Below are 10,344 nucleotides of genomic sequence, written 5' to 3' on the forward strand. Positions count from 1 at the left end.
GCTGGAGTGTTCGCTGGGGTTAGCAAGTCCTCTCTCACCCCTTCTGCTGCGTGATCTTGGTGAAGCCAGAAACACAGACAATAAGAGACAAAGAGAAGGTAGAAATAAATGTCAGGAGAGCATAAGACACAGCATACCTTCCTGCTTTCTGCACTTAAAAAGAAAAGAAATATTAAGGATGAAATAATAATCATAACCTGGATCTAGACACATGAATTACTGACATAGGGTTATTTAGATGATGAATGTGACCAAGATTTTGTTCAGGAAACACAGAATAACTCCTATAGTAGGACCTAAAGGGACAGTGGGAAGCCAAAGATTAATGATAATAGTTTCATGCCCTGACTGTTCTGAATACAAAAGTTGTTTTTCATAGCTTTCTTTCAGAATAAAACATATGTTTTTCCTGTTAACAACAGTTGATAGGGAAACAACTTCTGCTTTCAAAACAGTCAGACTCTGGTGATTTTCTTTGTACCTTTTCCCAACCATCACAGCTATCACTTGGGAAAATGTATTTAATATGGACAGAGACAGAGATGGAGAGAAAAAGAGATGGACAGACTTTGAGATGATGAGTAGACAAATCCTGACAGGAGAGAGAATTAAAGAAAAGAGAGAGAAAGAGAGAAAGAGAGAGGGATAGAGAGAGAGAGAGAGAGAGAGAGAGAGGGATAGAGAGAGAGAGAGAGAGAGAGAGAGAGAGATTTGCTTTCATCTTTTATTTTATATTAAATAAAATATTCTACAATATTTATTGTATTTATATTGAACATTTTATAATTTGGTATACATATGTACAGTTTTTAATTTGGTTATAATTAAAATTAAAATCAATCATAGATGACTGTGAGTCAAGTTAGACTTGAAGACCTGTGATACTGTACTTCTCAAAATGTTAAATCCTCAGAGGAAGGATAGCAGGCTACCAAGAAGAGACTTGATACCCTATGAGCATATACAGGGGGAGGAGGTCCCCCTCAGTCACAGTCATAGGGGAGAGGAGTAAGGGGAAAACGGGAGGGAGGATACAAGGGATGGGATAACAATTGAGATGTAATATGAATAAAATAATAAAATATATTTTAAAATTAAATTAAATTAAATTAAAAAATGCTATATCCTAGGTGAAATCCTTCTCATCTAAGATCACGTGACAGCCTCAGAGCTCTGCAGGAGACAAACTTCTTATTCAACGTAAATCCTCATCCTCTCATGTTATTTTTAACATCAACAACAACAAAAAAAATCTCTGACCCTTATGTTGACCAAGAAAAAAAAAAATCAAGAAGGTCCCAGAAATGTTTAACTGTTTGCCACAAGTTCCTATTAGTATCTGAGAGATGTAATTTCACACCAATCATTTATAAACTATTGGCAGCTTAGTCAGCATTACCCCTTTGTTTTAGAAGAACAGAAGGCATTTACTTGGGTTGTACACAGTGCCAGGAGCCTTGCCTTCACCGGCACATTAAAGGCTCCATCACCACCTGAAACCATCTCACTGTGGCTGGAGTTTAGCATTTTTGTTGCAAACTGGTATGAAATAAGATTCAGTCAGAGAAAGACAGTCTAAATACATGCTGTATTAGTTACTTTTCTGGTTTCTGCAAGAAATAAAGAAGAAAGCCTTCATTTTGGCTCACAGTTGGAGGACCCAGTTGGTCATAAAGGGACAAGTCATGGTGGCATGAGCATGAGATAGTTGGTCTCACTGCATCCTTTACTGCGGAAGCAGAAAGTGATGAATCCTGGTATTTGGCTGGGTTTCTCCTATTTATTGAGTCCAGCACTCCAGCCCATGGATTAGTGCTGCTCACATTTACAGTGGGGATTCCCACCCTAATTAAACTAATCTGGAAACTCCTCGACAGACCCAAGTTTTTCAATGGTGATTCTAAATCAAGTTAACAACCAGGCTTGGTCATCACAACAGCATTATTCGGTGTTCGTTGTGCTTATTATTTTGTGGACACCTACTCAATGATGTTTGAACCCTTAATGAGACCTTCTTAAATATGAAATATCTGGTTCTTGTGTATTCTATGTTCGGGGGTATTTTAAATGAATGTAGTCTTTATTAATGTAAGTGAGGATGGGAAAAATACCTAAGGTGTTCATCACATATCTAAATGTGATTTAAAAACTGCCACGTTTAGAAATGTATCGAGCTAGATTTGCAAGGCTCAACACAGCCAAGCAAAAAGATGAGAAGCCAGGCACGGCAGTGCACGCCTGGAATCCCAGCACTTGGGAGGCAGAGGCAGGTGGAGCTCTTTGAGTTTGAGGCTAGCCTAAGCTACAAAGTGAGTCTAGGACAGCCAAATCTACACAGAAAAACTCTAACTAGTAAAAAGGGGGGTGGATGTTTGAGAGTCTCATCCATATTGTTATTTTCCAGTTATTCTTCTCCACAATTCTGATTTGATAAACATTTCCCCCAATATATGGCCATATTTAGCTTTGAACCTTTTCAAGGCATGGGTTAAAATATCCCATGAGAGCTATCTAACAAACCAGTTAACTGTGTTCAGGTAGCTGGAGTTAGGCCCAGATAAACTTGTATAGTCATTGAGCTATGTCAACAGGACAAGCAAGATCCATGACTTCCTGAATGTTTCATTACTAAACACACCAAATGTTCCATTTTTCTCATGAGTTCACAGACCATGAGGATTTCAGGTACAACAAACTTAAAGCTTTTTGCAGCTGCTGGATTTTTTTCCCATTCTATCCATGCCAATAATACTGTTTTATAATTACATTTTACATAATGCTTTGTCTCAGAGATGTTTTTTGACAGATAAATGACTTCCTTTGAGGTCAAACGTCTTGTACTCACATCAAAAGACTGACTCCAGTGCACCCACCATCAAGCTGTGTGTTTCTAAGAGCTATGAGGGCAGGGCATGGGTGATAAGTGTAAAGTCAGGCGGCTTACTATTTGTTTTACTAACCAGTGGAAGAATGTTTGTTATGCACATTAAGTAAATAATAGACATAGCAGGTGGTCCCATTTTCATCCCTGATGGATCATAAGGGACTGAAGTTTAATGATGTTGTAGTCTATGGTATGTTTCCCCTCAAGCTCTCTAGCTAGAATCAAAGAAATTTTCATGTTGCTGTGATTTAAAATCATGCATGGAAAGCTCTTTTCTTTTCTATCAAGTCAGTGTTTGAAGAAAACAGATTATGAATACATATTGCTTTTTAAATGTACGTCTTTGACAAGGGTCTGGATGGATGCTCTGGTTACCTAGGAGATGAGGACAAAAATGAAAATTGATTGACTTATCAAGTTGATTGTGAGCTGTGCTTCAAGTGGCAGCTGTGTGTGCTACACATAAAATGTAGCTGCCTGAAGTAAGCTTTTTAAAAAAATGTATCATATCAGTAATAATACCACTACTACATAGATGTCTAGATAAAATGAAATGGCTATATTTTCTCAAAAAACGAAATGTTGAATGATAACCTAATGATTACAGTTGCAGGGGCAAACATATTTTTAAAAGCAGTTCTGGCCCGGACTCCCGTTTGCACGTATCACTAAAGTGAGTGCATGAGTGATGAAGAGGTCCGTGGCCGGACTCTCTAGCTCCTCACGCTTTAGTACTGATAGCCCTGCCTTCTGGTGGCTGAGATCAGGCTGGTGGGAAGACGCCTTAATGGCTCTTACTGTAAAGGGAGCCAAAACCTCTACCCTCACAGTGCCTTACCTAATTTTTCTATGCTGCTAAGCAAGACAAACTACAAACAAAATAAATAGTTGTTTTCTGAGCTATCCTAGCTTCCTGTTATTAGCCTTACATTCCCCCAAAATTGCCCCATCTTTTTTTGCCACTGTGTCACTTTGCAATGTCCATACCCAACCCACACTCCTCTAAGAGTCTATGCCACAGCTGCCTTCACTCTTTCTGCTCGCAACCCTCCTTCCGAAGAGACGTTTTTATGTGATTCTAAGGATATAGAATCGGTGTACAAGTAAAACATTCACTGGTAGTGAATCTTTGGCATATGTCTAATTTTATCACGTGATAAGGAAATTTGAGTACTAATGAGATGGATGCATTTGTTTATTATGATGCAGTTTCTGCATAAAAATTAATACCTGAGAGAACACTAAATATTGTAGGACATACAGTATCTTCACAGTTTTCCATGGTGTGTGTGTGTGTGTGTGTGTGTGTGTGTAAGACGCAATAATAACAAATTAGGCAAGATGTGCCCTCTAGTAGTGAGTGGCATAACTGTTATAAGTGTAACCAACTGCTTTCCAATTGAATTTAAGGCCCAGCCTACAGGACAGGAGTGAACTCATCTCTGGTTCTGTGAAATGGGAGACAAACCAATGGATTGGAAGTCATAGAATCTAGAGACAATCCTCCCACCATTGTTTTGTTAAGCAGTAATGCTGTCAAATTGACTTTTAAATAGCCATATTTATCATACCCATAGATAGTGCAGAACCTAACTTTCATCTTGTTTCAGTGGGCAATACAAAAAAAAAAAAAAAAACACACAAATGGCCAGAGAGCCAAATCCAAGTAATGATAACATGCTCAGCTCAAAATAAGCCAGTTATTACCAAAAGATCAAGGAACATCAACAAAGAGGTAGTTAAAAGAATATCAGAACAAGAAGATGGAGAGATGTGCAGAAACAAGGCTGTTGTCTGGACCTGTCATAGTCACTACACTATGAGTTCACTGCAACAGTGTTTATCTGCATAATTTTGGATCTACTAACATTTCATCCTGGATGAGGAAAGGATCTATGAGGCCCAACACCTCAAAGAGGGACTACTAATTGACAGTTTGACTTTTACAATCTTCAGTGCTCTAAGTGCCATTTGTTATAAAGACATGGTACACGATGGCTGAAGTAAGTGTGGGCCACATAAGAATTAGAAATTCTGTCTTATGCCAAGCCAAAATCCATTTAACAATATTTTACAAACTCAAATCATCCACACAAATATGTCTTTAAATCAAACATCTAAATAAAGTACAATCTAAAAATATACTAATCTGATGACTGCCGAGAAATGATAGTAAAATATTAAGTCTGTTTTTCATAATTAAAGCATATGTTTCTATAGAAGCAATAAACTATCTATAACAAAAACACTGAAGTTTGTAACACACAACAGTATCAGATCTGAGCCAAGTGCCTGGTCAGAAGTAAAGCTGGAGTGAAGTCACATGATAACACACTGGCAAGCACTGCCAGAAACAAACCAGTTTTGTTGATTTGATCATTCAACAATCTTTCAGTAATGCTAACTCCTACATTTAGCTGCATAGCCCAAAACATATGATCAGAGCTCACATTTATAACACTGCATTCTATATTTGTAGATACCTACCTATGGATATCACCACACCACTCAGACTTATGTACCCAGTATTTTGTCCTTCCCAGGCCCTTGTTCTTCTACAGTAATACAGATGGAGGTGTTATAGTTAATTAAGGTGTGTGTGGGTGGTGATACTGATATGAGTTAAAAAGATTTGTGCCTCCTCCAATTCACACACATATTCAATTCATATGTTGAAAACTTAACCCCTGTGCAGTAGGATTGGGGATGAAGTCTGTAAGGGATGATTAGACCATGAAAATGGGCAGTGTGGATGGTGTTGGTGCCTTTGTAGGAGTCAAGGAAAGTCGTTCTACCATATGAGGACTCAAGGAGAAGACACATGCTACAAGAAGACGCTGGATCTGTGGGCACCTTGATCTTTAACTTTTTCATTTCTATGAGAAATAGATATTTGCTCGTTTTAAGACTCTGTCTGTATTAATGTGTTATAACAGCCCAAACTGACAAAGACAGTGGTTTGAGCATTTTTCTACAAAGAAATTTACACACACACACACACACACACACACACACACACACACACACACACACACAGTCACTTTTTCTTTTACAAGCCTTAACCAAATTAAAATGGCCTTATTCTAGGAAGTGGAAAGTATATGGTAAGGGACAGGAGCTTTCTTTTGTGTTCTTTGACTCATACCCTGAAGTAACTATAAAACTGTGTGACGTGTGAGCTAGGACAGTTTACATCAGGAATTAAATAAAAGCAAGACAAAAGACAAGGGAGAAAAGAAAAGAAAAACACTAAAATTTTCCCTGCTTCTCCCTCTCCCCATAGAAACCATTATCCCATGAACTTGTGACACCATGGGACCTTCCCCAGTAGTGTAGACATGGCAGAATTTGCTACTAATTGGAGAAACAAAACAAGGAAACAGTGGAGTGCAGAGTGAAGGACTGGGAGTTGGGACTGGTAGCACATCACAGAACGCTCTCAATCCACAGAAGAAAGGCAGCAGTAAAATAAAATGTCGGATTTTTAGGATGAGACAAAAAAATAAAAAGCACAACAACATTACCCATGATTCTGAACAGGAGGTGACTCCTACAAGTCAGTTTTCACCAAGCTATAAATTTAATGTAGCCCCAGTCAAAATGTGATTTATACTAAATGACTCAATTTCTTCTAGAAATTTCTGTAGAAGAATACTAATCAAGAAGAAATTTCCTCATTAAGAAGTGTTATAAAGGTATAATAAGTAGTGCAACAGTTCTGCAAAAGTAAACGACTTATCAATAAAAAGGAATAGATTCTGAAAGTGTGAAAACTGTGGTACACATGTCATCACACTTGGAAGGATGAAGTTGAATTGCACATTGGAGGTCAAAATAAACCACAAATCAACTAAAGTATCATTTTTATTTAAAGGAAAGTCTTTGATTAAATTTATGGTTAAAAAAGTTCCGAAAAAGATGCAAAAGGCAAAACATTATTAAAAAAATAATGAGTATGACCATATAACGATTTTAATTATAAAATTATTTTTATATACATAACAAACTAAAAATATTTTAACAAAATGTCTGATAAAGGATTAATATCTACCACTTAAAAATCTAATAATATAGAAACTACGGAAAGTATGGAAGTTTCTCAAAAAGTCAAAAATAAAATGTCAGGCAGCCCATCTTCCTCACTGTTAGGTACATATGGAGAGGAGTGAAAATAAGCACCTCATAGCTGCACCTTAACATTCAGTGAAGTGGTGTTTTTAATGGTCAAGAGGTAGAAATGACCCCAGTGCCCACTATGCTTGGACAATAAAATGAAGTGTATAAATACAATGGCACTGTTTAGCCTAAAAAGAAGAAAATCCTGACATGCACAGTTGAACCTGGCAGACGTTAAGCTAAAAATAAGGTAAGCCAGTCACAGAAAGATAAGCACTGCATCATTTCATGTATACGAGGTCCCTAGAATAATCAAATATACATGGAAACAGAGAACACCACAGTGGTAGCCAAGGACTACAGAGAGGGGTAAATGGAAATTGTTCTTTAATAAGTATAAAGTCTCTGTTGCAGTAGATAAATATATTCCAGAGATCCACTGTAGAGCACAGTGCTCACAGTTAACCACACAGCACTGTGCACTTCAAACTAAATAAGACAGTAAACCTAATGCTAACGTTGTACATTCTTATAAAATATAGACAAAGCACTTATAGACACACTAAATTGACACAAAGGAAATCTAAGAGTTTTATGTTTGTCAATTATTTATAGACTATACCATCTTTAGGAAAGAATCCCAAGGAAATGCCTAGACAAACCCACACAAGGTATCTATATGGTGATATTTATTAAAACATTCACGTATAATGACAAATATGATGTACAACACCATCAAAATAGAACTTTGTTGAGTAAGGTCTTGTGAATCTGCACTACTGAATATAGCAAGCCACTACTAAAGTTAGCACTTATTGTATGGTTATGCACATGAAATGATATTTATATGTATTTAAGATTTAAAATACATTAGAGGATACAGGCATGCTGGCACATGCCTCTAATCCCAACATTCTGGAAGGCAGAGGCAGGCGGATCTTTGTGAGTTCAAGGCCAGTCTGATCTACAAGTGGGTCCAAGACAGCCAAAGCTACACAGAAAAACCCTGTCTCATAAAAACAGATAAAATAAAATATACCAGGGTATGAAGACTGTGTATTGTAGTAAAATTTATGTTAGTAATTGATGTGACTGGCCTGGCAATGTGGCTTGGTGGCAAAGTGCTTGCTTATTGTGCATGATGCCCTAGGTTCTATCTCTGCACCACAAAAATATACAACTCAGCAAAAACAGTTTTACCATGGCTCTAGGGATTATTAAAATTATATACATGTGTGTGTATTAGAATTAGATCCAGATTCATACTAAGTTAATTCATGTGAGACATAGTAAACTTGTGCCCTTTATGGTTCTGTTCTCTTTCTGCCCGTTTTATTACTTTCACACATATTGCTTCTATAAATTTCATAAACTCAATAACGTGTTATACAGACATACCTCGGCAATATTATGGATTTGATTCCAGACCACAGCAATAAAATAAATATTGTAATAAAGCAAGCCCCACAATTCCTCTTGGCTTTCCAAGTGCTTATCAAAGTTACAGCTCTACTGTACGATTCTATTAAATATTCAACTGTGTTATGCCTAAAACACACACACACACACACACACACACACACACACACCTCTTTTGAAAGTTACATCATCATTTAAAAATATATATAGCAATAATCTGAGGCTTCCATGAGTAGTAATCTTTCTTGTTCATGTAGGATCTTGGCTCTATGTTAATGGCTGCTAGCTGATAACAGCTGGAAGGTAATTATGGCAATGATAATTTCATTCCTTGTTTATTATAATTTATTAATACTTAAAAATATTCGTTATGTATATTCATTGCACATTGTACAGGGTTACCCTTGGATATTTCCATGGTGGTGAGACTAAACATTTTTTCATATGTTCATTAACCACTTGCATTTTATATTTTGAGAACTGATCGTTTCACTAATCCACTCATTAATTGGGCTCTTTGATTTCTTGTTTGGCATTTTGAGTGGTTATATGTTCTAAGTATTAATCTTCTCTCAGATGTACAGCTACCAAAGACTTATCTCCAAGCATTTAATGTATGTTAAACATATCCTTCACAACCCACACCTCTCCTCTTTCTGATTCCTCCCACCTCCTGTTAATTCTTTGGCTTCTTTAGTTTCACTTCCACTTTAATGCCATATATATGTATATACATATATACATATATACGATTTTATATAACCATATGAAGTTGGTAATTATAAAATGTAGTAAAAATGTGATATCTGTTTCTGAGACTTTTTAAGTTCCTTTAAAACAACGAACTATACTTGTATCTATTTGCTTAACAGTAGCATTACTTCTTCATAAATGCAAAATATTTCCTTTCTTTATATATACTACATTTTCCTTATAAACTTCTCTATTTTAGGTACCTATGTTGTATTGAGAGTGATGTTGCAATATACATTGACAGTCAAGTATCTGTATGATATATAGACTTGGAAGCCTTTGGGTATATAATGTTGCTGGGTCAGGGGTTAGCTCTATCTTGAGGGTTTTGTTGTTATTGTTTGTGGTTTTCTTTCTTTCTTTCTTTTGTTTTTTTTGTTTTGGTTTGGTTTGGTTTGGTTTGGTTTGGTTTTGGTTTTGGTTTTCAAGACAGGGTTTCTTTGTGTACCCTTGGCTGTCCTAGACTCATATTGTAGACCAAGCTGGCCTCAATTGTACAGAGATCCACCTGTCTATGCCTCCCGAGTGCTGGGATTAAAGGTGTGCACCACCACACCCAGCTTCTATCTTGAGTTTTATGAGTAACCTCTATGCTGACTTCCCCAGTGGGTGGGTCACTTTATATTCCCACCAGAGGTGTGTTAAGGGTGCTCTTCTGCAGCATTTTAGCAGAGTCATTTGTTTTCTTGATGACACCATCCCAACTCGGGTGTGGTGGAACTCCAGTGTAGTTTTGATTTTCAGTTCTGTGATATAGAGAGAGATTGAACATATTCTATTTGTTTATTGCCTTTTATAGTTCATTTAAGAACTGCCTGGTTAGTTCATTAGGCAAGTTACTGATTGAGTCATTTGATTTCTTGTTGTTTAGTTTTTGTTGTTGTTGGCTTTTTTGTTATAATTGCTATAGCACGGTATTCAAGCATACCCCAGTAATTTTTTTATTCCTTTGTATGTTGACCATATATAAGATTTACAGTTTGAAAATATTCTTTCTTCTTTATGTAGGCTGTCTCTTTATTCATTTGACTGTTTTCTTTGCTATACAGAGAATTTTAACTTCATAAAGTCCATTTGTCATTGTAGACATTATTTCCTGAAGAATTGGAGCTCTATTGTTTCCTTGTGCTTGTATATTAAAGTAGTTACATCACATTTTTTCTAATAGTTTC

The 10,344-nt window shown here is 36.6% G+C and overlaps 1 long non-coding RNA gene across 1 annotated transcript in view; it reads right to left on the reverse strand.

Annotated features, from left to right (window-relative positions):
* LOC311608366 overlaps positions 1 to 10,344 on the reverse strand; it is a 42,417-nt gene continuing 32,073 nt past the window's right edge. The window contains exon 3 of the long non-coding RNA XR_014782933.1: positions 1 to 46. This is a non-coding gene — a long non-coding RNA (uncharacterized lncRNA). The remainder of the gene's footprint in view (positions 47 to 10,344) is intronic.

Source organism: Acomys minous (assembly GCF_964271855.1).
Source record: "Acomys minous genome assembly, chromosome: 11".
Lineage (NCBI taxonomy): Eukaryota > Metazoa > Chordata > Mammalia > Rodentia > Muridae > Acomys > Acomys minous.